General features: G+C 45.4%; 1 protein-coding gene across 5 annotated transcripts in view; it reads left to right on the top strand.

Moving 5' to 3' along the window:
• The window catches only part of TLN2 (talin 2), a 431106-nt gene that overhangs the window by 76667 nt on the left and 326745 nt on the right, over positions 1-27694 (top strand). Inside the window, exon 3 of one of the 5 annotated variants that reach the window (XM_047736618.1) lies at positions 6950-7078. The exons of 3 other annotated variants lie outside the window; for them this stretch is intronic. The gene's annotated coding sequence lies outside the window, so the exon portion shown is untranslated. The remainder of the gene's footprint in view (positions 1-6949; positions 7079-27694) is intronic. One more of the 5 variants, XM_047736620.1, reaches the window with a different exon arrangement.

The raw sequence follows: 27694 nt of genomic DNA on the forward strand, positions 1-27694 counted from the left end.
CTTGTTTATACCCATTGGTGCGGAGTGTTGATAAATGCTTAGGAGTGACCACTTCTGTGGAAGCGTGTTTGAGAGGGAAGATATGGGTCAGCCTGGAGGTTGCTCCTTGCTGCCCATGGTGGCCCTGGCCTCTCTCCCATGTCTAGTTTCTCCCCCTCTTTTCTGGCTCAGAGGGGAACTCCTCAACATGCCTGCCGTGGCCACACTGAGCTGTCTGTGTCGAGGGTCTCCCAGGCACCCAGAAGGACTGACACTTGTCAGAAACCGATTTCTCTGGGGCAGAGTCAGTCAGCAGGCATCTGTGGCAGATCTGCTCTTGAATAGGAGTGGATGCTGACAGGATGAGAAAAGGCTGAGAAAGTTCCCTGTGGGGTGAGTTTTGCTGATCCGCCTACCCTATAACAGGCTTTTCTCCTCTGTATGGCAGCCGGTGCCCGGTCTGGCCGATTCCTGCACTTAGAGCAGACCTCTTTGGGGCCAGAACCACTTCCAGCACAAGTCCTTGGTGTAGACATACTCTTGCCTTGAAAAAGTGATGTTCTCGGTCTCCAGATGGATCTCCTGGGTGGCTTGATAGTGGGCTTCGATTTTGAGTAGATGCAATGAAGACCGTCAAAAGCCATTACATTCTCTACTCCTGGATCTGCCTGGACCTCCTTCCCTGGGAAATGCTCTCCTTGGGGGTACACACTGGGCAGCTAACAGTAGAATGAAGGAGTGGAAGCTCAAACATCCATCTTGACAACGGCCACAAGGCTCGGCACCAGCCCGACTCATGAGACCGCATCAGTTTCAGAACAGTAGCTGTCTCTCCAGATGTTTGGTTCAATAAAAATATTTCTACGATAAAAAATGCCCTCAGATGCCCTGCTGAGAGTGGAGGCGCTCAGCTCCGGAGCTCGGCTCTGCAGCCGGAGCACGTGGCTGCACCCATGAATTGCGTTTGGCAGCGTGATGTTGGGCCAGCTACATGGCTCCCATGAGACGAAGGGGCAGTGGAATGGAGAATATGTGAGGGAAAGTAATGAGGTGGGAGGCGGGAGGGCGGCTGACCTCTGTGCAGCTGCCGAATTTCCAGGGCCGGGCTTGGGCTTTGCTCTGCGGAGTGTACATTCCAGCTGCTGCTGCTTGGTGCTGCAGTGGTGAGGATGACTCAGAAACCTGGAAGGAGGCCATGGTGATTTCACTACGGGATCAGAGGCCACGCTAAAGCCCTCTGGGGTGGGAGTAGTTGCTGGGGGTGGGGGGCATGCTGGGGGTTGCTTTCTGATGAATTGGAGTAATCTGGATGCTAGTGCTCTGGGATCTGCCAATTACTGACTTGGGACGTACTCTATTTTTACTACTGAAAAAAGAACGCTGGTGGCAAAACATTGTACAAAACAATAGCAGATGATATCAAGGAAGTTCAGTCTGTTACGGAGGTCATTGGTTTTGTGAATTAATTCCCTTTAGAAATCCTGTTAAAGGGCCAGGTTTTTGGTCCCGGGGTGTCCCAGGGGCTTCTGGGAAGTCAAGAGGGAGCCTCCACTAATAGCCTCCACTAATCCCATTTCTCAGAAAGGAGGAAAACTCACTCCTGTCCGGATGAGGGAATACGGTCTGTGTCAGTTTAAATTTGTGGTCCTCTGTGGCAGCAGCAGTATAAGTGACTTAAAACACCACTCATGTGTTCCCAGACTTCAAATCTATAGAATTGTGTGTCTCACTGGTCTAAAATTAAGGTGTGGGCAGGCTGTATTCCTCTGGGAGGCGTAGGGGGGAATCCATTCCTTTGCCTCTTCTAGCTTCTGGAGGCCACGTGCTTTCCTTGGCTGGTGACCCTGTTACCCCATCTTCAAATGCAGCTTCCCAGTATCTGCCTCTGACTGCAGCCAAGAAGACTTCTCTGCTTTTGAGGACCTCATTGATTCCACTGAGACCACCTGTTCATCTAGGAAAATCTCACCAGCTCAAGGTCCTTAAGCCTATTTGCGAAGTCAACTGTGCCTTGGGATGTAACATTGTCACAGGTCCTCTAGATGACAATATAGACCTCTTAGGGGGGCCATTCCATCTACCCCAAGGATCTGCCACAGGGTCTAACCAATATGGTGATTTCCTAAGCTTGACAGGGAGGTTAGTAGCTGGAGTAAGCTCAAGGATGCAGGTGTTCTGACTGCTCAGGGCCCCTGCCTTGTCCTTGCTGCTATTGGCTGCACTGTGGGATGTCCTGCAGAGGTGGGGTGGTTCCCGTCACAGGCTGTACCCTGCATTACAGCCAGTTCGTCCCTGGGTAAGAGGCTGTGGGCTGAGGAGAAAAAGAGCCACTCCTTCTAATGGGGAAGAAAGGGACAGAGGCATGAGATTGGGGGGTAAGTGACTGCAGTAGAGTTCTGCCTTGTTTGTGGAAGACTGTAAGGTGACTGTGATCCCTCTGCATTGATGGAGGTCTGTTGTCATGGCTTTGTGTGTCAAGACACAGACACATGTGAGCTAGCTTTAGTGAAGTGGGTGGGCCTTGTGGCATTCAGTGTAGCTGCTTTACTGCAGCCGACCTTTATTGAGCATTTACTGTGTACCTGGGAGAGCACTGGGGACCACCCAGTACATGCTCGCTTGTGCTTGCTCTTTGAGAAGCAGCTCTGGGATATTTCTGTATGGTCCCAGCCCCTCTATACTTATCAAAAGGAGATCAACTCTTTGCCTACACTTCCTGTGGAGACCTCACACTTGAAGATCTCTCTGTTTTGCTCACCACCTCACAGCTTCCTGGTTCAGTCCTTTGTATCTCAATTTCTGATGCCTAGGAGAGGCCTCTAAATGGATGAGCTGGAGCCAGGTGTCCAGTTGGCTTGGAGGTGGAAGAGGGGCACAGTCACTTGGTTCTGTGGGCGAGTCGATGGTGACAGATATAGACAGTATGGGGAAGGAGCCTTGCCTTAGTTGACAGATGTTTCCGTGGAAACCCTTTGCAATGTGCATTTGTATCGTTTTAAAAGACTTGTTTTTTGAAATAACTTCAAACTGAGAGTAAAGTTGCAAGAATACACATGTGGCTTAAATGTAAATGATCAATTACAGATCATTTGCCGCATTTGCTTTATCGTCTTCATCCCTTTTATTTTCTGGGTCATCTGAAAGTTATGTTGTACCACTTCACCTCTGAATACTTGATGTTTTCCCTATCAACATGAACCTTTCTTTTCATAATGAGTTCAGTTTGTAAAAAGAGGACCTATATAATGTTGATCTTTTGTTACCTAATATACAGTTCATATCTAAATCTTGCCACTTACCGCAATAATGTCCTTCACAGCAATTCTTCCCTTCAACCTAGGGTTCAACCCAGGGTTCTGCAGACTGCATGCCATTGTAATATCTCTGTAGTCTCTTGGTTGGGAGTAGCTTCTCTGCCTCCCCCCCCCCCCCTTTCATGATAGTGACATTTTTCAAGAATATGGGCAGATTATTTGGTAGCAGTTTAGGTTTGTGTAACTCTTCACTCTCATGATGACATGTATTTTTGTCAGGAAGACTGCGTGAATGATGCTTTGCCTCTTAGTACATCATATCGGGAGGCGCATGATGTCCTTTTGTCCTGATCCTGGTCACGGTAGCTTGGCTCCTGTGGTTAATGTGGTGTTGAACTGTTGTGATTTAATCTGTGTTCTAGAGGATGTGAGCCCTTGAAGCTGGGCATTGAAAGGGAGCCGCCTTCTTTAAAATTAGGTCAGGTTTGCCAGTGCTTTTCACACATAGGAGTTTCCTGAAGTGGGCATCCTTTTCCTCTGCAAGGTGTGTGCTTGAATAAAGTTAGAAGGGTTGATGTCCTCAGAGCCCACAGCTACTTGCGAGGGAGAAATTGCCTGAGGTTAGAACAACCTTGTCTGTGCTCTTGCGGCAAGAGTGAGGTCCGTGCAGAGGTAGAGGCACGGTTGTGGTGGGAACAGTGGGCTCCCTTTGATGTCATCTGACTGTCCGGGCTGCCTCTGAATTACCTAGGAGCAGAGGAGCCATTAGGACCCAGAACTCGCTTCCTCTTGCACACTTGACAGGGCCGTCAGCGCTAAAGAGGAAGGTCCAGGTGCCGCAACTGCATTCCTTGCCCACGGAGCTCTTTTCTTGAGATGCCGACAGGTTGGCCTAATGTGGTTTCATCAGCTTGCAAGTTGTTACCATTTCAGGTTGGTAAGTCCCGTGATGGTTGCTCTTACAATGATGATGGGTACCCTTTCTAAATGTGACTCTCAGGACTGTGGAGGCTGCTGTGTGGGAATGATATGCTTCTCAGAGCTCTGGAAACTTCCAGTTGGATTTTTGGACAGGCTTTATCCTGGATTAGTGCTTCTCAAACTTCTTCCAGTTTCATTGTTTTGTGTTGGACAGTTGTTGGACCAACATCTGTTGGACATTTGACCTTGTTGACCCCTGGAACTGTTGTTCCCACTTGTTGCTACAGAAACAAACAAAATGACTACATGAAGTACACTGTAGGATTAATGGGGAAAACGGTACTCTTTGTAAATAAAGGATCGGGAATACTTCTCTACCCTTTTGGTCCTCATATACTGTTAAAAAAAAAAGTGGGAGAACACAGAGGAATAGGACTCGGGCAGTATCCTTGAGGTCAGGGGTTTTAAATTAAAAGGACAATTGCTAAAATTTAATTGATTTATGGGTTCATTTGTTTCTCAATTTTTTTTTTTTTTTTTAAGATCTAAGCAGTTGCAATGCCTGTGCTTATTTGTGGGGGGTTATCCCTGCGTGACTTGGGACACGTTTGTCAATGTCCTCAGAAGAATCAGCAGTGACAGCGGGCCCTCAGCACATACCAAAGACAGCTGCTTGGAGAATTAAATAGGTCTGGGCATATATTCCCAGAGGTTTGCTTGTGTCTGAATTGGAGTAGAAATTACAGGCAGCCTTAGGAAAACTAGATGTGGAGACATTCCATCTTCTCCAAAATGACGTTAATAATTTAATTCCTTCTCTTGTGCCTTGGTATCAGCAAATGTTTCTCAGGGCTGCAGATACTCCTTTTTTTTTTTTTTTTTTAAGATTTTATTTATTTATTTATTTGACAGAGAGAGACACAGTGAGAGAGGGAACACAAGCAGGGAGAACAAGAGAGGGAGAAGCGTCCCACTGAGCAAGGAGCCTGATGTGGGACTCGATCCTAGGACCCTGGGATCCTGACCTGAGCTGAAGGCAGAGGCTTAATGACTGAGCCACCCAGACGCCCCAGGACTGTGGCTATTCTTTACTGTTAAGTATGTCATTTGCTCTTTGACCTTTGGAGTTTTTCTCATCAGGAGGGGACCTAAGTCACATGCGTGTCACTTTTTGTTCTTCTTCCTTCTTCCTTCTTCTTCTAACAGCCAGTCTGTGCTGAATACAGAAATAACTAAGTAGTTATGATCTGGTGCTGGTCCTGGATGGCAAGGGAAGCTGAGGTTGATGGAATAGGAGTAAAATGTTCAGGATTTACACACACACACACACACACGTATTGGGAAGAGCAAGGTGAACGAAAAGTAACCCCATGAAAATGGAGCGGTACCTCTTTTACTTGGGTGTCCTCTAGCAAGGAGGAATTCAGAAGGGGTGAATGTTGCAAATAATTGAAGTTCCCCTTGATAACAGGCAAAACTGTTTCTCTTGTAGATGACCGAAGTCTATTTTATACTTTCCCTCTTAAAGAAGTAGGAGGAGATCAGTATCATTTACCTTTTCCTTGTGACTCAGACTTCTGTCCTGGGCCAAAATAGTAACTCTCCCTTGGGGGACATGGGTGGTTGCCCTCTGCCATGTCCTGTCTCATTTGACCATCTCTGAGTCGGCCTCTGAGTCAGTACTTGCGCTGTGCAGATAGGCCCATGGTTTCAGGCAGGATATAAAGTTGCCAGGGTAAATCCAATGACCAAGTGGGTTCTGGACTCAGAGATTGCTCTCTTGTGACTTCATACACGTAGGCTTAGTATTGGGTATTGACTTAGTGCTTGAATGTGTTTTCTGATTGCTCAGGGTTGGTAGCTGTTTTGTGCCCAGGTCATAAACTATAGAAAGAAGACAAAATGGAGAGGCCAATGTCATTGAAGGATGATGATCACTTAGACTTCCCAAGACAGGGTGAGCATGCCACGTAGGAACCATCAGGGTGGTCAGGAGACAGGAGTGAGGAGAAAGCCTTGGGCAGTGCCTTTACTGGGGTTTCCATAAGAAAGGGCAGGGGAAAGAGTTAAGAATTGGCTAGGTTGGGTGCCTGGGTAGCTCAGTCAGTTGGGCATCTGCCTTTGGCTCGGGTCATGATCCCAGAATCCTGGGGTCGAGTCTTGCATCGGCTTCCCTCTGCCTACCTCTCTCTGTCTCTCTAAAAAATAAATAAAATATTAAGAGAAAAGAAAAAGAAAAATGCTGGGAAAAAAAATAGAAAAAGGGATTGGCTAGTTTGAGTAATCCCAGCGGGGTTTGGGCTCTAGGAGTGGTGGCTTGGCCCCTGGTGCCTGGCCCTGGGATTATTTAGGGGAAGAGAAGTGGAGCTTGGTTTCTGAGAGTTGGACAAAGGGATGCCAGGGATTGACGTATAGACTCTGGATTGGCTGCTTCCGTAGCAAGGGCATTGTCCTGGCTGAGCCCTTTGCTGTCTCTAAGAATTGGCCATCCCTTGGAAGGGCAGTGTCTCCCTGGGTCTGGAAGACCCCCAAATGCCAGAGTATCAAGAATATAGAAAAGAGAGTTCATATAGTTGTCTCTGTGATGCAGTGGCCTTGTAACAGATAGGCTGAGGTTGCTGGCTGTCCCAGGTGGCAGAGTGTCAGATCCTTCCGGGTCCTTACCATCCTCTGCTCTAACTCTGTGGTGGTTGGAGGCTTAAGGACCATGGGAACCACCCTTCAACACTCCTTTCTACTAGAAAGAGGTGTCTTCATCAGTGACGGGCATTTCCTCTGTTCTTTGCCTTATTCAGGAATGAACTTGAAGCTGGACGCAGCCTCATTTCATTAAGGAAAAACAAGCAAGTAACTGGCCTTTGAGCACTGGGGAAAAGGGAAGGCTGTGCTGGTGGGGAATTTGTTTTCCTCTCAATCTCTGGTGGGTATGTATATATTTCAGTAACGTACCAAATGCCTAACACAGTCCTTTTATGAGCAGGCTGTTACTCAGATGTATCTTAAAACTTTTGTTTACTATGTGAGTAATACACGGTATTACAGATAAAATAGAAAATTCGCATTGGTAAAAGAAAACAAAAACTACCCCCATAATCCTGCCATCTGGATAGATCTTCTGTTTTAAAAATAATTCCTCAATATGTAAGTCTCCTTTTGTGATTTTTTTTTTTAAAGACCATTCCCCTCTATCCTCTACCCCCATAGCTTGAAACTTTCCGAACACTGAAATTCATAAATGGAAATGTACAAATAAGGTTTTATTTTGTATTAACCTAATTCAAATAACTGCCTTCTGTTATGGTGGAATTTTTGTAATCAGGAAACTTCATCAATTCTGATGGCTGTAATCACATTGGGAAGGTGTTTGAGGTCATGCTTCAGAACGAGTCTAAGAGCCCAGGATCATGTTCTGGCCACCTTCCCACTATATTATGTTGGAGAACTTGGGGTGTTGGTGTGGTCTTCTTGTAAGAGGTTGAAGGTTTGGAAATCTGGAAAAAACTTACTAGCATATGATTTGTGCTCCCTTCTGCCTTCTTTGGGACCTGGAATAGGCTGTTTGTAGTCATAGCTGGAAAGCTATGGGCATAAATCATGATCTGGGAAGTATGTTCCCCGGAGCAGCTGCTGGCCAGCTGCTGCACTGGTAACAGCAAACAGTAAACTTTCATCTCAGAACCTTAAATTGTATCAGAAGCCATGCTGCCCAACAGTTGTCTTACAGCTCTGGGTTCAGATCTTGCCTATACCATCTAATGGCTTTGTGAGTACTAGCCAGTTACAAAACTCCGGAACTTGTTTGCTCACCTGTGAGATGGTGAAAACCTACCAACCTTAGAGAACTGTTGTGAGAAGGGCATTAAACAAGATCATGCAGGGGAAACAGCCAGTGCCATACCTGGCTTCTAATACTCACACAGTAAGGTCCTGTCTTCTCCCCCCCCGCCCCCCGCCCCACCATCCGCACCCTCCCTCTCTATCATGTTTGAGCAGGTTATTGTCAGGAGTGAATCTGTTCTAGGCATGCCTCACAAAAAGGTAACCCAGATCTACACAACCACTGCCCCTGTTATTGTCCATATAAGCTGGTCCAACACACAGGACAGGTAAAAGGTCTGACCTAAGTAAACACAACCTCCATGTCTAGAAGAAGGGAGGATCCTGTTGAAGCTTGTCTATCTCAGGGATGCAGCCTCTCCTCTCTCTGGGAGATATTGGGATTCCTTTATTTCTAAGAATTAAAATTGAGGCCAAAGGACGGGAGAAGTGCCAAGAGGCTTCATGTGCAGTTTCGTCCTTGGTGCTTCTAGCATCCTGAATTATTGCAAGTGTCCAAAACTCCTGAGCTGGTATGTCCCCTTGGAGTTGGGGTGACCACAGCCGAGGGGGCCCTGTGGCCCTACAGTCTTTTGCTTCGGGGTTGACTTTGACCAGGGCTGGGATTGTGCGTGGGCCCTTGGTGAAATTTTATCATGACGGCCGCTTAAAGCTGAACCTCAGCTGGTAGGGTTTTAAACAAAACCTGAACCTCAGCTTGGGGGTTTTAAACAAAAGCACCAGCCTCTCCAGAAGAAGATTAGGTAGATGTCCATTCAAGCAGGGGATTTGAACATGTTAATTCTCAGAGGAGATATCTGACTGGGGAAGGACTGTGTGACCTTATTTAGAAAAAAGGCTACACTTCGTTAACCTTTATTCCCTCAAGAAGGAAAAAAATCATTACATGGCAGAGGTTCAGGCCCCATGGGGGATTTTGTGGATGATTCTCCAAGAGTCTTATTTCCATAGACATGATAAAATTATCAGTAACTTCTGCTTGTCCCCACTGCATGCTCTTTTCACTTGGAAAAAAGAAAACTATTCATATTTTTTGCATAGCCTAGGCTTTGGTTCCTTCCCTCCCAGCCCTAGCACTTACGGATATTCTTGTACAAGGAACAGGGAAAAAAGACAATCATTTGAAAAGACCTTGCCCTATACTGCCCCCCCACCCCGCCCCATGCTCATTCAATACCGGTAAGTGGGGAGTAGCTTCTAAGCAGATGATCTCAGACAGCTGTCAGTTGAGCTCCTCCTTCAAGCTTGTCTCAGATGCTGCCTTCTCCTGATGCTGTCCCAGGGCGCCCCACCCCCAGCTCAGCCGTCCTCCCTCTCTGTTCCCGTAAGCTGTTCACATCTAATACCGAGAAGCAAGGAAGAGCGTGCCGGTGCGGACTCAGAAGACGTGAGTCCAAAGGAAGGCTTCACCACCTCCCAGCTGTGCGACTGGGCTTCTGAGGCTGAATTTCTTTCACTGCACTTGGGATTATACTGTGTGATGCCTTCTCAGTCTCCCAGCTAGACAACTGAACTCCTGGAAGACAGGATGTTTTTCATCCTGTTATTTCCAGTCATTTATCTAGTCATTCATTTCTTTATACAATTACCCTCCTAGGATCTAAGAATAGAGATGAACATGATACATTGTGGCACGTGGTAGGAATTACAAACTGCTCTTTTTTTTTTTTTTTTTTTTTCCTTTTCTCCTTTATGTCCTATGATACAGATAAGTAGTTAAGAAAACTTTGGATCTTTCTCCCCAGAGCATTCACGAACAAGGAGCAGCCCATGGCCCTGCCCATTGAACTTAAGTGTGACACTTCTGAAACCAGTCTTTTTTTTTTTTTTAAAGATTTTATTTATTTATTTGACAGAGAGAGATCACAAGTAGACAGAGAGGCAAGCAGAGAGAGAGAGAGAGAGAGAGGGAAGCAGGCTCCCTGCCGAGCAGAGAGCCCGATGCGGGACTCAATCCCAGGACCCTGAGATCATGACCTGAGCCGAAGGCAGCGGCTTAACCCACTGAGCCACCCAGGCGCCCTTCTGAAACCAGTCTTAGGAAAGCTGCTTGCAGGGAAAAAGTATTTCCAAGTTTAGGGATAAAGTGAAAACCCCCTTTTGAAAAATTTCCTGCCCCCTGCCAGCTAAGACCAGGGTAAACAAGGGCTAAAAAGCCGGTTAGGACATCTAACTTTTAGTGGAATGGGTAGAAATTGAGAGCAAGAGGCTGATTATATGGACTAGAACCTGAAGTACCTTGTTAAATGGAAAAGTGGATATAGATAATTTCAGAATGATGGATTTTAAACGGGCTCAGCTTCATCACCTCATTCCACCTGGAGAGGGTAAACTGTTATTACTCTTGATTTTCCAGAAACAACTTTGTGTGGGAAAGCCCTGAAGGACCACATTCCACTTGATCCCTTTTATTAACCAAATTGTACTTTGCAGGTGGGGTGTGGCTGGGGAGCCCTTTCAAGATTGGAGCCTGCAGGCTTTGGGGCTGGTTAATTGTATGTTTGGCTTTTGGCTTCTTTCCAGTCTTTCATCATGGAAGACCCCTTATCTATAATTTTTAGGCCAAAAAAAAAAAAAATCTGCTCTTCCTCTTTGTGTTTTATGACGCTAAACAGACTGGGTTTGCAAAGCAATTAGGGTGGAGGAAAGGGTTAGGCTGGATTCTCCTATAGATGTCAGCCTGTGGAGGCTGCATACAGGCATCACCATGGTTGAGCAGTGTGGCCCCAGGAACCTGGGGTTCCTCTTCCTCACTCATCTCCCCCAGATACCTTCCACGAGTGGGGGGTGGGGGGTGTACCTGGTCGCCTGATCCTCAGAATGCCTCCTTGACTGGCTCATCAAGCCCGGCCGCACCTCACGACCACCTATATAGCTGAAACGAGATGACAGGGATGGAGTTTGACAGGGATGGAGGCTTCAGATGAGGGCTGGAATTTGTGTCGTCCAATGTGTCATCCATCTGTGCATGGCTAGGGTGTCTCATCCAAGGCTCTCCTGACCCTCACTGCTCAGAGTGTGGTCTGTGGGTCCAGCAGCATCTGTGTCACCTGGGAGCTCCTTCAACATGCAGGCTTTCCAGCTGCCCCCTCCCACCCTGGGATTCCTATAGCAGAACCTGCTGTTCATTTGGTCTGCATTAAGGTTTGAGAACCTCTGCTCCTGTATGGTATTGTGGTAGGAGTAGTTCTTGATGTTCCGGGAAGTGTGATACTGACTACATGCACTTTGATCTTCTACCATTGCTTCCCCTCCTAAGGATTGGGCTGCAATGTACATAGGTCAGTTTCACAAAATTAGGATAGGTGAATCCTCTCTTCTGGATTCTGACTTTTACTCTTAGTTGCTTCGCCTTCTGTTGTCTGGCACATGGACATACTGCATTTCAGTTAAACATACTGAAGCTGTAAAACAAAATGTGTTCTGTGGCTAAATAGGGAGGATTGTTTGTGCTCTATCTTCATGATCTCTGCCTCTGTTCCATGGGCTTTGAAGTAGCCTTTGGCTGTGTCTCTCTCCCCCCAGATGATGATTTGCTCCTTTTTTGGGTTATGAGTCCCCCCACATGTGTGAGTGTCACTGAATTTGTTGCAGGGTGTTGAAATTCTTGTTTACATTTCTGATCTCCATGGGGATAAGGTCCTTATTTATTCATAGCTGCATCCCCTGTGTCAAGGGCATACTTGAAGCATAGTAGGGATTCAGTAAATGTTTACTGGGAAAATGAATAGCATTGATGATTAAGGGCTCTTCATATACTTTTTTTTTTTTTTTAAGAGAAGGGGAGGCAGGAAGAGGCAGAGGGAAGGAAGAAAAGAATATCTCAAGCAGACAGCTGGCTGAGCAAGGAGCCTGATATGTAGCTCAATCCCATGACCCTGAGATCATGACCTGAGCTGAAACCAAGAGTTGGATGCTTAACCCACTTAGCCACCCAGGTGCCCCTAAGGGTTCACAGTGTACTTCTGAGTGTGGGTAATATCCGTACACTTGGGCTTTTTCCACTACCCTCTCCCCAAGATAACAGGGGGTTGAGAGACAGAGAGGGTTACTTAATTTCCTATTGGAAACAATAGTACTTGATTCAAGAAGTTTAAATCTATGGAGGTGAAAAAAATTAGGCTAAATGGGTGGATAGGATCTTCAGTTAGATGGTTAGACTGTCTCTTTAGGACATTTCTGGGTGACTTGAATGCCTTTTGGTGTTTATCTCCACTACTTCTAGAACTTGCCGTCTTATGGATACAAAGTTCCTGCTTCCCTTAAATGGGAAGCTATTTCCAGGTCCAGCAGTTTCTCTGGTTAATAACCTTAGAGAAGGGTTCCTCAGAGTTCTGTTGCTGTCACCCAGAACTCAACTAGCCATGGGTCACTCTGAGATAACAAGAGTCCCATGATAATGATTTTTGTCCCACCAAGGATGATTTTATGCTGAAAGACTCCACTCTGCTTAATGTAACTTTAAGTAATTTATAATTGGAAAGATAGACTTATTGAAAATTGTAAAAAAAGAAAAAAATGTATTCCAGTGCCCAAAAGTTCTTTGCTTGGTGATGGGGTTGTGGGTCATTTCCTGCATTCTACAGCATTCTGGCTCCTCAGTGTTGATGTCTAGGCCCTGAAGGTCTTTTACCTGCTGTTTGAGAACTAAGGAAAGGCCCAAGCTTCCTGTCGTGAGAAGCCCATCTAGAATTATATACCAGTTACAAATAAGACTGAAATTTCTGTTTTTAAAGTAAATGTATTGATACTTCAGCCTAACTGGAATGTGCTTTTCTAAATGTGTTGATAGGTTTAGGATGTGTTTGCATTTCTTCTGCATAGTAGGGCAGCCCCTAGCATCACCCACTGACCCAGTCTGTGAGGTAATGTTAAGACTCAGTGTCTGGGAGGTCATGACAAAGCTCCTAGGCTATTTATTTTTATACTTGGAGTAGTTATTTGAAATAGCTTAGAAGCTCATGGAGAAACCATCCCAGTGTGGTGGAAGTGACAGAAAGGTATGTTTGGCTTTCCAAGGAGCTGGGATAATGGGAAGCAGTGATAGCAAAGCAAACTACAGTGGAAAACTAGAAGGTGAAACCACAGAGCTGCCTTAGCGCCCGTGTCCTTGTGGACCGAGGTGTTTCACATTGAGGGAGCTTTCTAGATAACCTTGAAAGCTAATTAAACTAATTTTATTTAAAAGCCTGAGAAATCCATCTAAATGGTTCTTGAGCTGCTTTGAAAAATTGTGCTGGAACAGTGTTTTTCCTGATGATTCAGAATCCTCATCACTTGATGGTATTGTGGTGTACTGAGTAAGTGATTTGAGTTGAACTCTTTGGTCCTACAAAGCATGGCCTGGAGTCTCTTGTGTAGTCTGAGTGGGTGACTCGTGGAGCTCTTTCAAGCAGCCTGTGGTCAGTGGTCCGTTTACCCACTGTCAGCTTGTCTGTCCTTTCTTGTCTGCTTAGTGGCTACTTCCCTGGCAGTTGGGTCACTTGTCAGGCTTGTGGGAATTAGGCATAGGTAATGATCAGAAGTTAGGAGTTCAGGCAAGAGGGAGTGGTTTACACAAGAAAGTCTGGAGGCTGTTGGACAGTCTCTTCATGTGCCAGAAGAAATTTTTAAAAACAGGATCCGGGGAGCCCCTGGTGGCTCAGTTGGTTGAGCGTCTGCCTTTGGCTCAGGTCATGATTCCAGGGTCCTCGGATTCGTGCCCTGCATTGGGCTCCAAGATCAGTGGGGAGTCTGCTTCTCCCTCTGCCCCTCCCCGTGCTCATGAGTGCATTCTCTCTCTCTCTCTCAATAAATAAATGAATGAATGAATGAATGAATAAATGAATGAATGGGTTCTGGGTTGATGACTGTCCCAGGGAGTTGGGATAGCCACGAGACTCACCTGTATCTGAGTATCCATCACTGGAGTGTGAGGTATTTCAGATGTCAAATGACCCCCAAAACCTGGTGACAGGTTTTCCACGAAACTTGCTTACTAGCTGGATTTTTTTCCCTAAAGACGAATTATTTTCAAGGATAAATATTACTCACCAATTCATTACATTTTAGGAAGGTTGGGGGTACAGTATATGGAGGGCATGAAAACTGTTAAAAGATATTTGGCAAAACTTGTAAAGGAATGGATGGATATACTCAGGAGAGTTGTGTGAGGGTTATTGTTAAGCAGAGCAGAGATCTGTTGATGGGAGGTTGTGGAGTCTGAGACCATTTTTGATTACGTGACCAGCAGAAGACAGAGGATTTGATTTTTTGCCACTAGTGGCTATTCAGACAGAATTACAGACATGCCGTGCTAACTTTATGAAAAAGAATAACTTGACCAGTTTTTCCCCCCTGGGCCTACGTTCATATTTGCAACCTACCTTTATGCTTCCTGGGACATTATTTTATTTATTACAAAAAAGGGAAGAGAGAAATAGCCTGGATGGGACTTGAAACCAGGCCTCCTTCGAGCAAACATATTTTGAAATTGAGAAAAAGGTGGTACAGAAGTGCCACCTTACTCAGTATAGCAGGCCAAAAGTTGCCATTCCTTACACATTCTCAAATTTTTTGGACATGACAATTCCGAGAATAAGAATGAATGAATGTCTAGAATGGATGGCGGCCCATGGTGGGTTGTTTTTGTTTTTGTTTTCTAATGTCTAATAAGAATGCAACAGGATTTTCCTGGCCAAAACGCACCCCCCAGACCACATGGGGGAGCAAGTATTCATTGTCTCCGATGCGTTCAGTAGATAAGGCGCTATGGCTGGCCTCCATTCCACAAAACGAGGAAACCCCACAGTCCTGGATGAAGCAGGGGTCCAGCTGGGCAAGGCTAGTGTGACGTACCTTTGGACTAGTGGTGGCTAAACAGGTAGGCTTGCAGTAGGTAAACCTAAAGCGAGGCAAGAGAAAAGGGTTTCGTTGACCAAAATGCCCTTACAGTAGCCGAGAAAGACCAGGGGTATCTGCTGTGGCAATCTAGGGCCCCATCACTACTGACTTGGGATTCGAGGCCCAATGGGAGATTCCTTGCTGAGGGAGCGCTGTTGGGAAAGGAATCCATGCCTCCACGGAGTACCTGTCCCTGCTGTTGAATATGCATGCTCTTCTTGAGCAGTGAAAGATGCAGAAGAGAGATAGCGTTGTTTTTTGTTTTTTTAAAGATTTTATTTAGTTATTTGACAGAGATCACAAGTAGGCAGAGAGGCAGGCAGAGAGAGAGGAAGGAAAGTAGGCTCCTTGCTGAGCAGAGAGCCCGATGTGGGGCTCCAGGACCTGGGATCATGACCTGAGCCAAAGGCAGAGGCTTTAACCCACTGAGCCATGCAGATGCCTAGAGATAGCATTGTTTAAAAACAGTTCTCACAGGCTGCTCTTGGCCATCTATCCTGAATACACAGGCCCCGCTACAGTCCGTATGACAACACGATGTCGATGGTGGGATTCTGGTAACCTGAGGGGGGCTTGCAATCTTGCCGGAGCCCTTCTATTCCTATTGGTGCCCCTGAAAAAGGCATGTCATGTAAGTTTGGAGTTTAGAAATAGTCTGCTGAAAGGTGCAGTGCACTGTGGGACATGTTACAGACCGTTCCAATGAGCACAAGACAAATGATCTTTTTCAAAAGGTTGAATGGAGATTGGGGCAGGTAAGCTTCCTGAGCACTGTTTAAATAAAGGAGGAGCTTTTGTCTCTGCCATTGCTTTCATTTAGCCAAAGGACATGGGTTGGGCCATCTGGGCACACTCAGGGCTATGTATATCCCTTCCATTCTCCTTTGTCCTTAGCAGGTCACATGTGTCTTTCTTGGCCTAGGTTTGTCAAGCCTCCGGGGAAGGCTGGAGTGGATGGATATCCCCGACCGGCCATTGAGATTTTCCATCAATTCTGTCCCTTCTGGGCCTATACTGAACAGGCTATGCTCCTACAGGGTTGTTGGATACCACCCTTTGTGGTTTGGTTGCCTGTTTCAGAAATGAAGCTTGTACTCACATTGCCCCAGAAAAACCTTAATTGTTGGTTGGAGCTTTTCATGACTCAGATTCGTAAGGCCTCCTGCTGTGGTTCAGGAATGGCAGAAGTGACTTGAAGTGATCCTCGGGGAGAAAAAGACAGACTTAGAGGGATACATTGACACTGATGAGAGTGGACCTCTGGAAGGTGGTTGTTTCTCTGACTGGGTGTAGTTATACCAGCAGGATTTTACAGAACTAAATCATTTTGTGCTATACCTACTGAAGACTCACTGATCTTTAGATATTTTTAATTTTGAAGATCTGTTTTGAAGGAGTCTCATAAAGGCTTACAACTGATTTTTTTGAGATGATTATTTCTCAGGTAGAGAGGACTAATGAGTGGGTATCATTTCCATAAAGGGTCAAGTACTAAGATAGTAGCAGAAAATGAACTAAGCATAATTTGGGCATAGTAGGGCTTCTGGAGACCCAGTGTGACACGGGACATGGCTTGATGATCTCTAATGCTGTGTTTTGTTCTGTACCTACAGTGGGCCTGGTGAGAGGGCCCAGGGACAGGTGGCTGTGTCTTAAAGCACATGCTGGTCTAATACATGAATTGGAGGGCCTTGGCACAACTGTCTGCAGCTGAATGAAGCTTTTTACAGAATCTGGGGGCCTTACTCCTGATGACAAGGTGGCTACTTCCTTTTCACTTGCTTTTTAAAACAAAATAAGCATTGTTTTTCTAGGGAAAGGCATTGTGGATTGAATTTACCAAATTTTGACAGCTTCTTAAAAATTCCTTCAAAACATGGAGTTGCCAAAACAAATGCTTCCTCTTAAGAGGATATGAATTTAGTTTTTAGGCTTTGAAGTTCCTAAGGAGGAAGCCTGTCCTCGACATGAAGGGAAAAGACATGGTTTTGGAGTCAGCCAGGATGGCAAGCAAGCCTGTGCCAGCAACTAGTGTCTGACCTTGAACAAATTGCTTTGGGTTCCGGGCATTGGGTTCATTGCCAGAAGCACCATGCCTGGTGAAAAATAGGTTTACCTTAAACCACGAATTTCAGGAAGGACTCAACTATACTTAGGATTCTAAAATTGGTTATCACAACTCTATCGATCCATAAAGACTCAAGTTGTATCCTTTGTTGCTTGGCTTCTGGCCCATCTGGAGGAGGAGAGAGGGCTGTCATCTGTGGCTCTGGATCCAGGTTTGGAGATGGAATTTGGTGACATGAACACACAGGCACACAGGCATACTGTGAGAACTGCCACTTGGAAAAATATAAGGCAGTGGGAAATACAGAGGCTGGGTGATAAATGGTCTTGGACTTCTGTTTTCATGTCCTCTCTGTCGCTCTTCTTACTCTTGAATATTCGCTAGCAATTTTGTGGCTGCCTCTTTCATTTTCATTGTCCTGGAGTCCAGAGATGGGCTGGAGGAAAACAATTCTGGCAAGTCCAGAAGGTTTTGACTTCACAGCTCTGTTGGCTGTGTTAGTAAAGACCACTTAATGAGCTGGCCACTCTGACCCATGCTGTCTGGATTTACGTGGCCGGTTTTTGAACTCTGCTGCAATAGTTAACAGACATCCTCCTTAGCAATTTAAAAAATTGTTACTGGGACGCCTGGGTGGCTCAGTTGGTTGGGCAGCTGCCTTCGGCTCAGGTTGTGATCCCAGCGTCCTGGGATCCAGTCCCGCATCGGGCTCCTTGCTCATCAGTGGAGCCTGCTTCTCCCTCTGCCTCTACCTGCCATTCTGTCTGCCTGTGCTTGCTCTCTCTCCCTCTCTCTCTCTGACAAATAAATGGATAAAATCTTTAAAAAAAAAAAAATTGTTACTTTTTTTTTTTTAAGATTTTATTTATTTATTTGACAGAGATCACAAGTAGGCAGAGAGGCAGGCAGAGAGAGAAGAGGAAGCAGGCTCCCTGCCGAGCAGAGAGCCCGACGCAGGACCCCGGGATCATGACCTGAGCCGAAGGCAGAGGCTTTAACCCACTGAGCCACCCAGGCGCCCCAATTGTTACTTACTTTTTAAATTTCAGAAGTAGTAGGTGTTCACTGAAGATGATTTGTGAGGTGGAGAAAAATGGAAGAGCATAAAAATCGCCCACTGAGGGGCGCCTGGGTGGCTCAGTGGGTTAAGCCGCTGCCTTCGGCTCAGGTCATGATCTCGGAGTCCTGGGATCGAGTCCCGCATCGGGCTCTCTGCTCAGCAGGGAGCCTGCTTCCTCCTGTCTCTCTGCCTGCCTCTCTGCCTGCTTGTGATCTCTCTCTGTCAAATAAATAAATAAAATCTTTAAAAAAAAAAAAAATCGCCCACTGAGAGTGAAACAGTCTCACCCTCCTCGAAATGGACCCTGAATTCTCTACCAATAGCACTAAGTTAACCACCCAGACACCTGGGATCAGCAAGGACTTACACGTATCTCGGTATGGTTTATATTTGCTCGACCCTGAGCTTGAATCGTCCACTTACTGAAACTTGGAGCACTGACTTGCCTACTTAATCCGAATGTGCTGCTCTACACTGAGAGACTTCTTAAGTGATTAGTGGATTCACTCAACGTCACCACCTTCTAAAGCTCCTTAGGAAAGTAATTTTCTTTCTGTGGGGTGAAAAGGAAATTACAATAGCCAGCCTCCTGTTTAGCCTTTCCCTTCTTGGAAATTCCCAGGCTCTCTGGTGGCCATGTGGTTACCCTTGGCCGTAGTCTGTGTTGCTCCCATAGTATGCCCTGCCCTATTTCCTCTCCTGGCTCTTCTCCAGCTAGGGCCTTTTTAGAAAGGTTTTTTCCTTGCTTTGAATTTATTTTCATCTCCTTTTGTTGGTTGCTTCTTCTCTGTCCTGCGAGCTTCTCCAAGAGCAAAGAGTAAGGAAGCCTTCGCTTCTAAGAGCCAGGTGGTCACCCTGTAGTGGGGCTCACACTGCTTCCCCGTTTCTTCTCTCTTGACAGCCTGCCTTTGGTTTACGGTTTTTAGCAAGCTGTGCAGTATCAGAGACCGCAGGATCCAAATTGGGGAAAAGAATACCTGGTTTGGGTTCCACATTTGCCTGTTTCTTGATGTGTTCATTTTTTAAAAAAAGATTTTATTTTTATGGGAATTTTTAAAAAAGATTTTATTTATTTGAGAGAGAGAGAGAATGAGAGAGAGTGAGCATGAGAGGGGGAAGGTCAGAGGGAGAAGCAGATTCCCTGGTGAGCAGGGACACCCCCCCACCCCCCCACCCCGCCGATGCAGGACTTGATCCCAGGACTCCAAGATCATGACCTGAGCTGAGGGTAGTCAGTTAACCAACTGAGCCAGTCAGATCCCCTTTTTCCTTTTTTTTCTTTTTTCTTTTGAGAGAGGGAGACTGAGGAGGGACAGATGTAGAGGGAGAATCTCAAGCAGGCCCTGTACTGAACATGGAGCCCGACCGTGGGCTCAATCTTACAACCCTGAGATCATGACCTGAACTGAAACACAGAGTCAGATGCTTACACGACCGAGCCACCCAGACCCCCCTTGATCTGTTCATTTTTGAACCTTTTATTCATCAGTAGAATCCACTGCATGTAAAGTTCATGAAATGACTGTAAAGTTGTGAATTAATTTGCAGAGATTTAGTGTTTACAACTTTTCTTGCTTTGTTGGCATACAAGGTAGTAACTCTAGACTTTATTATGTTTAACTCTGATAGGCCCTTCAAGTAAATGGATTTAGATGCCATATTTATGGATTGGAAGACTTAACATTGTTCAGATAGCCTTCCCTCAAAGTTACCCAAAAGTCCAGTGCAGTCTAACTCAAAATCGCAAAAGGGTATTTTAAAATATTTTTTGAGACCTAAACAAGCTGGACCTAAAATTTATAGGGAAATGCAAAGGACTTAAAGTAGCAAAAATAATTTTGTAAAGAAAAACCTAGCTGGAGGGCTTATTTTTTTTTTTAAGATTTTATTTTTTTATTTGAGAGAGAGAGAGAAAGAGAGAGAGAGAGGGACAGAGTGAGAGTGCATGAGAGGGGAGGTCAGAGGGAGAAGCAGACTTCCCATGGAGCTGGGAGCCTGATATGGGACTTGATCCCAGGACTCCGGGATCATGACCTGAGCTGAAGGCAGTAGCTTAACCAGCTGAGCTACCCAGGAACTCTGGAGGGCTTATTCTACCTGATATCAAAGTTTACTATAAAGCCACAGATATCAAGACAACGTGACATTGGTGTCCAGGCAGACACACTAAATCCGTGGAATAGGGTGGAGAGGTCCAGAAATGGACCCCTCCACACAAGGTGAACAGATTTTCATCACAGGGGCTATGGTAATTACGTAGAGAATGGGATGGGCTTTTCAGCAAGAGAAGCTGGAACAATTGGGTATCCATATGGAAGAAAGGCACCTTGATCCTTAGGTTATAGGATATAAAAAAAAAAATTAACTCCAGATTGTAGACATAAAAACTCTGATGTTCTTTTTTTTTTTTTTTTTAAAGATTTTATTTATTTGACAGAGATGACAAGTAGGCAGAGAGTGGGGGTGGGGGGAAGCAGGCTCCCCACCGAGCAGAGAGCCCGATGCAGGGCTTAATCCCAGGACCCTGCGATCATGACTGGAGCCAAAGGCAGAGGCTTTAACCCACTGAGCCACCCAGGTGCCCCCAAAACTGTGATATTCTTTCACGCTATTTGTAATTAGCATGAGGGAGGAACAGCATGCCAGTTGCTGAGAGGAATTGGCATGCTGTTTGAAGGAAGAAATGGTCTGACTGTCTCTTCCTTCCTCCCTTTCTTTCCTTCCTTCCTTCCTTCCCCTCCTGTACTCTGGGCCATTGTTAACAGGGCCCTCTTTGGGTTGGGTAATAACAAAACCAGAAAGCCATGCTTCTTGGTGGTACTTTCAGAGGATAGATTTTCCTCTTCCTGCTTCTTCCCTTCCTCTTATTTTGCTAGTGAATCTTACTATAGTTTATGCACAATGCTCAGAAGTTGTTTTTTTTTTTTTCCTTTTTTTAAGTAGGTTTCCTGCCTAGCACAGAGCCCAACATGGGTTTGAACTCATGACCGTGAGATTGAGAGCTGAGATCAAGAGTCAGATGCCTAACCCACTGAGCCACCCAGGCGCCCTTCAGGAAAAGTTATCTTACACAAATCTGTGTACTAGGAAATCCTGTCATTGAAACAATCCCATGGCGTCATGTTAGTAAGCAAGAAATCCTTCTGTTTAGCTGGTGTTCTTCCGGCAGCTCTGTCCTAAGGTTGCACCCACTGGAGTCCTCCCGCCCTCTAACTAGGGTATGGGGAGGGTGGTATGGTGGGGTATGGTGGGTAAGTCTTGACTTAGCTCTGAGTTTCCTCGGTGAGCTTCTCAGGTGGCCTCAAGCCTCAGTGCTTCCTGGACTTGTCCTGACTATGGTGTTGGCTCTGTCTTGATGTGCAGACTGTGTAAATTATAGCTGAAACTTGACATCTGTGTCTTTCTTCCACATGCTGGGTTAAAGATTGCTTTGTGATGTCAGTGGGCACCAAAGTTAGTTCATGACCGATCAATCACTGAGGAAGGTAAAAGTTCTCCCCAAATCCTATCTGTGATATGCCGTTGGGGGCATCGTCTGCCTCTGTGGAGCCGGGCAGGGGTCTGTGCTTTAGATAGTCTGAGCTTGGTTCTGAGGTTCACTAAAGGTCACTGAAGGTCATGAAGCCAGTTACATGATGGCCAGGTGACAGATCGAGGATCATTATTTTGTTTTTCTAATTGAACACCTATCTAGAGAGCATTTCCTTTTTGGCAGGCACTGTTTTAGACATGGGGGGAAACTATCTGGAACAAGACCCATGAAGATTGGGTCCTAATGGAGTCCATGTTCTAGGAGTGTAAAGTCTTCTGGTGCTTTCCTCACTTGTCTCTTTCTTGAAGCACTCAGTCAAGTCCAGCCAACCATGGCATCTCCAGGAGGAAGGGACCTCCCTGTCCTCTGAAATAATTTGTGTGCATTGCAAGCACTCAGAGTATGACAGTTGTTAAAACAGCTCATCTAGTGGCCGTTTGCAGAAGGGCTTAGGCTACCCTCTAGGAGATGGGAAGTGTCACACCTTTTTTTTTTTTAAAGTGTGGTAGGAGGAGGACAGGCCTCCCCAGGGAGTGCCATGTGAGTGAGGAAAGACCCCGAAAGTATTGATTGAACAAATGCATGTTTGCATGGTATAACCACATGGATCCTACTGCAAACATCCCCCTGATACCCAGCTCTTCAGAGTAACAGTTTGAATTCCCAAGAACTGTACTGAGCCTAAATAAGAGGAGAGCCCTCCTGCCAGCAGACCCTTTCATTTATTTCTGGAGTGTTCTTAGGAGGAAAGCTCTCCCAAAGGTTGGGGGAATCTTTTTTTTTTTCCTTTTTTTAAAAATTTTATTCATTTATCTGAGAGGCAGAGCACAAGCAGCAGCAGGGGCAGAGGGAGAAGCAGACTCCTGGCTGAACAGGGAGCCTGACGTGGGCCTCAATCCCAGGACCCTGGGACCATGACCTGAGCTGAAGGCAGATGCTCAACCAACTGAGCCACCCATGCCCCTGATGTGGCGGGGGGGGGGGGGTGTCTTATAATGGCAGTGTGTTTGAAACAGGTGACATTGTCTCCTGAGCTCTCTCTGGGGTCTTGGATGCTTTGACAGGCAGAAGCAGGCCTTCCTCTGTAGTTGGAAATACCGACCTACATGGCTTGAAAGTGACACAGTAGAGCCCCAAGTTAAAATAGCTGATTTCACTCCCATTATAGAGCAGAAAAACATCATTTTGAAATCCTGTATGAGTAGAATGATGTTTAGACAGGATATTAATCTTCCTAGAAATTACACCAGGAAAGTAGAATGCTTCCTCTTAAGGCTTCTATCCGCCGCCCCCCGCCCCATCCCCCCAGTCCTGGCTTTTGGCTTGTGTATGCATTTGTCATTGAAATGAATGAACTATAAACTGTCTTCTGTATTTATTTATTGATGACAGGTTATTAAATGTTGTCACTTGTTTTTAGCTTAAAAACAGTTCCTGAGCTGTGTGTAAGTGACTTAAGGATTAGGAGGGAACATAAAACTGTTTTAATTCAGTGTATTCCAAAGAACTGATTCATGAATTGGTCTTAAAGTCAACCTGGGAAAATTCTGTGAAGATAAATTTTTTCAAATAATTGCCTTTTATTGAAAGACATTATCCTTGCGACTCTTCAGGTTTTGAAATGGCTCTTTTTGATAAAATGATGGCATAAGTTGGTTTTCTCAGGTGAGGACCTCAAAGACAAAGGTGTCAATCAGGCCAGTTTGGGGAAGGAGTAGGGATTTTCTGCTTTGGAGCACCAGAGTCCACTAATCGCTCACCTAGCTGAAAACCCCATTTGACCTTTGAGTTGTCCTCTTATTACCTAGGACCCACTGAGTTGAGGTATTGGCACTGGGAGCCTCCACCCCAAGGCTGGTCCTCCTTTCCCCAGCTATAGCTAAGGTTGGAGAATTAGTGTTGTCTGGAACTTTCATAACCTTAACTTGGGCAAATTCCCAGCGGCCAGAGCCCAGGCAGGGGAGGAAATGCAGGGTGGGCTTTGGGTCAACTGTTTGATTCCCGTGGCCAGAGCAGAAATGCCCATGAGCTTGAGTTAGTGCCACCACTTAATTGCATGGTAATTAAATGCGAACATGGTTGATCAGAGGAACTGTGTAATTGAAGCATAATAAAATGTGGCATTCTTAGTAAGCAATTGAGTTGTCTTCCCAAGGATGTAGCCTGCACTAGGCAGGAGAAGCACGGATGTCTTTAACAAGTTGGTTTCCTTTCTTCTTCTTCCTCTTCTTTTTTTTTTTTTTTTGTGGCTGTTCTGCCCTTTTGTTTTCTAAGGAAGATAAATAAGGTGTTCATTTAAAGTAATGAACCTAACCCCATATCTATCACACTTAAAAACCAGATTCATAATTTTATATGAAACTTCCCATGCGTCATTGACCAGCAGGACCACTGATGTGTGTGGGGGTGATGGGGTACTGGTTTACTGGTCTCCCTCCCACCTTTGTGCCTGGGATGCCCTTCCTCTGCTCTGCCTTTTACTGCTTGGGGTGCCTTGAGAGAGAGAGAGAGAGAGAGAGAGAAACTGTGGCTTTGGATTCATTGCCCACATTCTGTTGTTGCCAATGAGAAAGGGAAACTTTAAGGCTGGGGTTTGGTTAGGGATGTTAGTTTCAAATTAATTATGTATTTAAAAATCTTATTTTTATAAGCCCTGTGAAACTAACTGTTCTTAATATATAGGAAAAATTTTAAGGTTGGAATCCTCCCACCAGTCTGTATTTTGTCATTCTTTTTGCAGCTTTAGTTAAGCAGTTTGCAAAACAAGCTGGTGCGGCGAGGTCCTGGAGCCCCATACGGCCTGTGGAGTGTCCTGCTCTTGGCAGGTGCAGCCAGCACTGGAGATCCAGCCAGAGCACCTTCTCCACTCAAGGGCTCAGGGGAGTGGGTTCAGAAGTACCAGCCCTGGGGGTAGTGCCCCAGAGGGTGGGGCACACAGCTCCCGGGTTAGTCAGACTTGGGTGCTGCTTTGTGGCTTTGTCTTTGGGAAAATCAGTTAATCTCTTTGAGGTTCAGTTGCTTAAGCTGTAAAATGGATGTTAAATGCTTTCCTGAGGGAGGAGTTGAGATAATTAAGTTAATGAAGTAATCTAGAAAGGGGTAGATGATGGTAACATATGGGTAATACACGGATTTTGCCCGACACATAGTAAGACACTACTTCTTTGGACTGGGCCCAGGATTTCACATTTCACTTAAGTTGTAAATTGTCCTTGTTGTAATTTGGGATTCCATATGGAACCTCTGTTCCGTTTTCTCCTTAATCTGTGCCTGGTGATGTTTTGCTTGTCCCAGGCGGATGCTGTGGGAGGATAGCTTGCAGTTTGTTGTTCTAAGGTAGACCATGTGTCTGGTCATCAAGAAATGTCCTATTTCTCCCTCGCTGGATGCCTATAGGCTCTTGAACAACTCTGAGAATTAAAAAAATGTGTATTCTGGACACAAAAGAAGACTATATCTAGAGAATCCAAGTGCTTGATATAAAGTGACACCATGTGCTCTGCCTAAGTCCAGGAAAGGTAAGGGGTAAAAGTTCAAGGGCACAGATCCTCTCTGGGCTTCTTGGCACCAGATACATTGTATTTATAATTTTAAAGCACTTGGGCGCTTCCTTCCTGTGATGTTAGTGGATGTTTTAAGTTGCTCTGTCTTTCCTGCTTAGTGCTGGACTTTTCCTTCCTTCTGCATTTAGGAGTGACCTCCAGCCACTCACCCTCTCCCTGGGCATATGGTGTGTCTGGATCACATGATGAAGCAGCTACTAGCAGCACTTGGTATCAGTGATACATGAATGTGGTACAAATATGGGCACTTGAGGAATCTTTTGGTCTGTTGTTTATGTTGAGGAATAGTTCTGAATTAAGGGCTGATGAGAGTATAGGAATTACCATGTATTTTGTCACCCCATCCAGCTCCAAGAGTTGGGCTTGGCTCCAACGGTGTATTGGAGGCTTGTGAAAATTTCTTGGAATTGTTTTTTTTTCTTACTAATATTTGGATTTCACATTCCATCCCATAGTGTATTCTGTTTTAGTGTAAAAATGGTATTTTTCTTCCCAAATACTTGAAGAGGATTGACTTGATGGAAAAAATGTCACATTGATCCTGCACATTGATCCCTCCTTGTGGTACATGCCTGTGTACCCCTGAGGGGATACCCCCTAACCTGAGAAGCAGAGTCTTGTCTGACACTGGCAGGAGATTTTGTGGGAGGATATAGCCATACTTCCTGGAGTTTACCCCTGAACATTAAGGATTAACCCCAGTTTCATTGATTGACCATTGGAGGGGGTGCACCTGGGAGCCATGTAGACCTGGGTGTACTTTTCTTGATCTTGAGCTTGGTGCCCTTGGCCAATCCATGAGCACTCTACCAGCCCCATCAGTGAAGTGGTCCATCGCTCTTTTCTTATGGGGTCATCTTACGAATGAAAGCAAGGAGTAACAGACACATAAGGGGTCTAATGGAGGGCTGGTAACAGGGGAAGCATGTGGTAAATGGCAGTTCTTTGCTTCATGTCCAATCCAAATAGGGCCTGGAAGAAGCTCTGTGTGAAATTAGTGCTCAGTAAAACCGAAGAGCAAACCCTCCTAGAGTCTGGATGGTATTTTGCAGCTACAGATTAAAGTGGCGTAGAAGCCTGTACTCAGCCTGTTGGAACTATGTTGTTTGTCTTACTAGGAGCAGAGAATGTTCCAGATCTCTTACAGGTTAGCTCCCCTAACAACTGAAGCAAAAGAGAGAAGGACAACCCCTTTTTAGAGAGAGGGCAGAAATTCCAATTTCAATTTACCTTTGATTTGGAGAACCTACCTTTCCACCTTCTTATTCGTCCTATATGCATAGTACACACAATGACTTCCCCTTCTTCCTCCTTTTGCAAAGCTCTTGAAGGCTGTTAGCCTAATGTGCACACAGCTCCAACTTTTTCTGTGTTCTTTTCAGTAATGCATTTCCCAGAGGCTCTTTTTGAGAGCAAAACTTTTGTATAGACTGTGATTGAAGTTTTGACCCATTCCATTATATCAGTAGTGTTATGGGGGGGGGGGACTTCATCCATTGTGTCAATGAAACATAGTTCTGTTAAAAAGGCCAAGTGTGTGATGCCTTCGAGAAAGCTCCCCAGTGGTCTCCCTTGGGAAGTATGTATGATATGCTGGGAATAAAGTTTTAATGTGGTGTATTTCTTTTCCTCAAAGGTCTTTGATAACTTGTGTTAGGTGGAGTTCTTTAGGAGTGGCAATGAATTCAGAGTACTCTTTAGCCTAGTAAATGCAATCTGACCTTCAGGTACCCTTGATGGGATTGTCACTGTTCCTGGGCTTCTGCATTTAATAGAAGGAAGAAGACCAACATTGTACCAGTCAGTTCGGTGTACTATTTCAAATCAGGGAAACTTCGTGTCGGGTTGTGATTATAATTGAAGTGTTGAAGACTTGGAGAGGGGTCAGTTGGATTTAATCTCTCAGCAGCCCTATTCCACTAGTAGTCACTAAGTTACTGTCATTGTTAGAAGAGTTACGTCAGTGGCTGTCTTTATCCTGTTGGGATACAGAGTTAAAAACTAGGGAAGCACAAACTGTCTAAAGGAAGTGGATCAGCAGCATGCCTTTTTCTTAAATACCTCACAGCAGGGGGAGCAGAGAGGTAAGGTTGGAATGCTGTAAAGTTGGAGGAGTTGGTTTGCTTGAGTGATTTCGAACCACCCCCCCATCCCCCCACTGCACCTGTTGCCTCATCCTTCAAATGAAGCTGTTGAACTGGAGGTCTGAGGCCCATCCTAATGCTAATATTTTATCATTGGTTCTTCTCTGAGTTTTTGATCTTCTACTTAAGTTGGAATGGTAGATAGCCAGCCCCAGGCATCCCTCCTCCCCTCCACAATATAATTTTAATTCCTGCCAAAAGGAAATGGATTGCATTAGTTAGCTGTTAGGAACTTTGTTTCAGCAGTGTCTGTGAGATGGGTCCGTGTCTTTGTTACTATCAAAAGTTTGTTCATCTTTGCTGCAGGAGAATAACCCATTGTGTGCATAGACTGGGATAGATCTGTTTTACTGCCAGCAGAAGTTGTTGTAGGTTCCATATTTTGGCTATGCTAAAGAGCCAGCAATCTGTGGTCTTGTTTGCTGGTGTTCCCCTTTTCTTTGAGAGGGAACTT

This window comes from Lutra lutra, chromosome 7 (genome assembly GCF_902655055.1).
Source record: "Lutra lutra chromosome 7, mLutLut1.2, whole genome shotgun sequence".
Taxonomy (NCBI): Eukaryota; Metazoa; Chordata; class Mammalia; order Carnivora; family Mustelidae; genus Lutra; species Lutra lutra.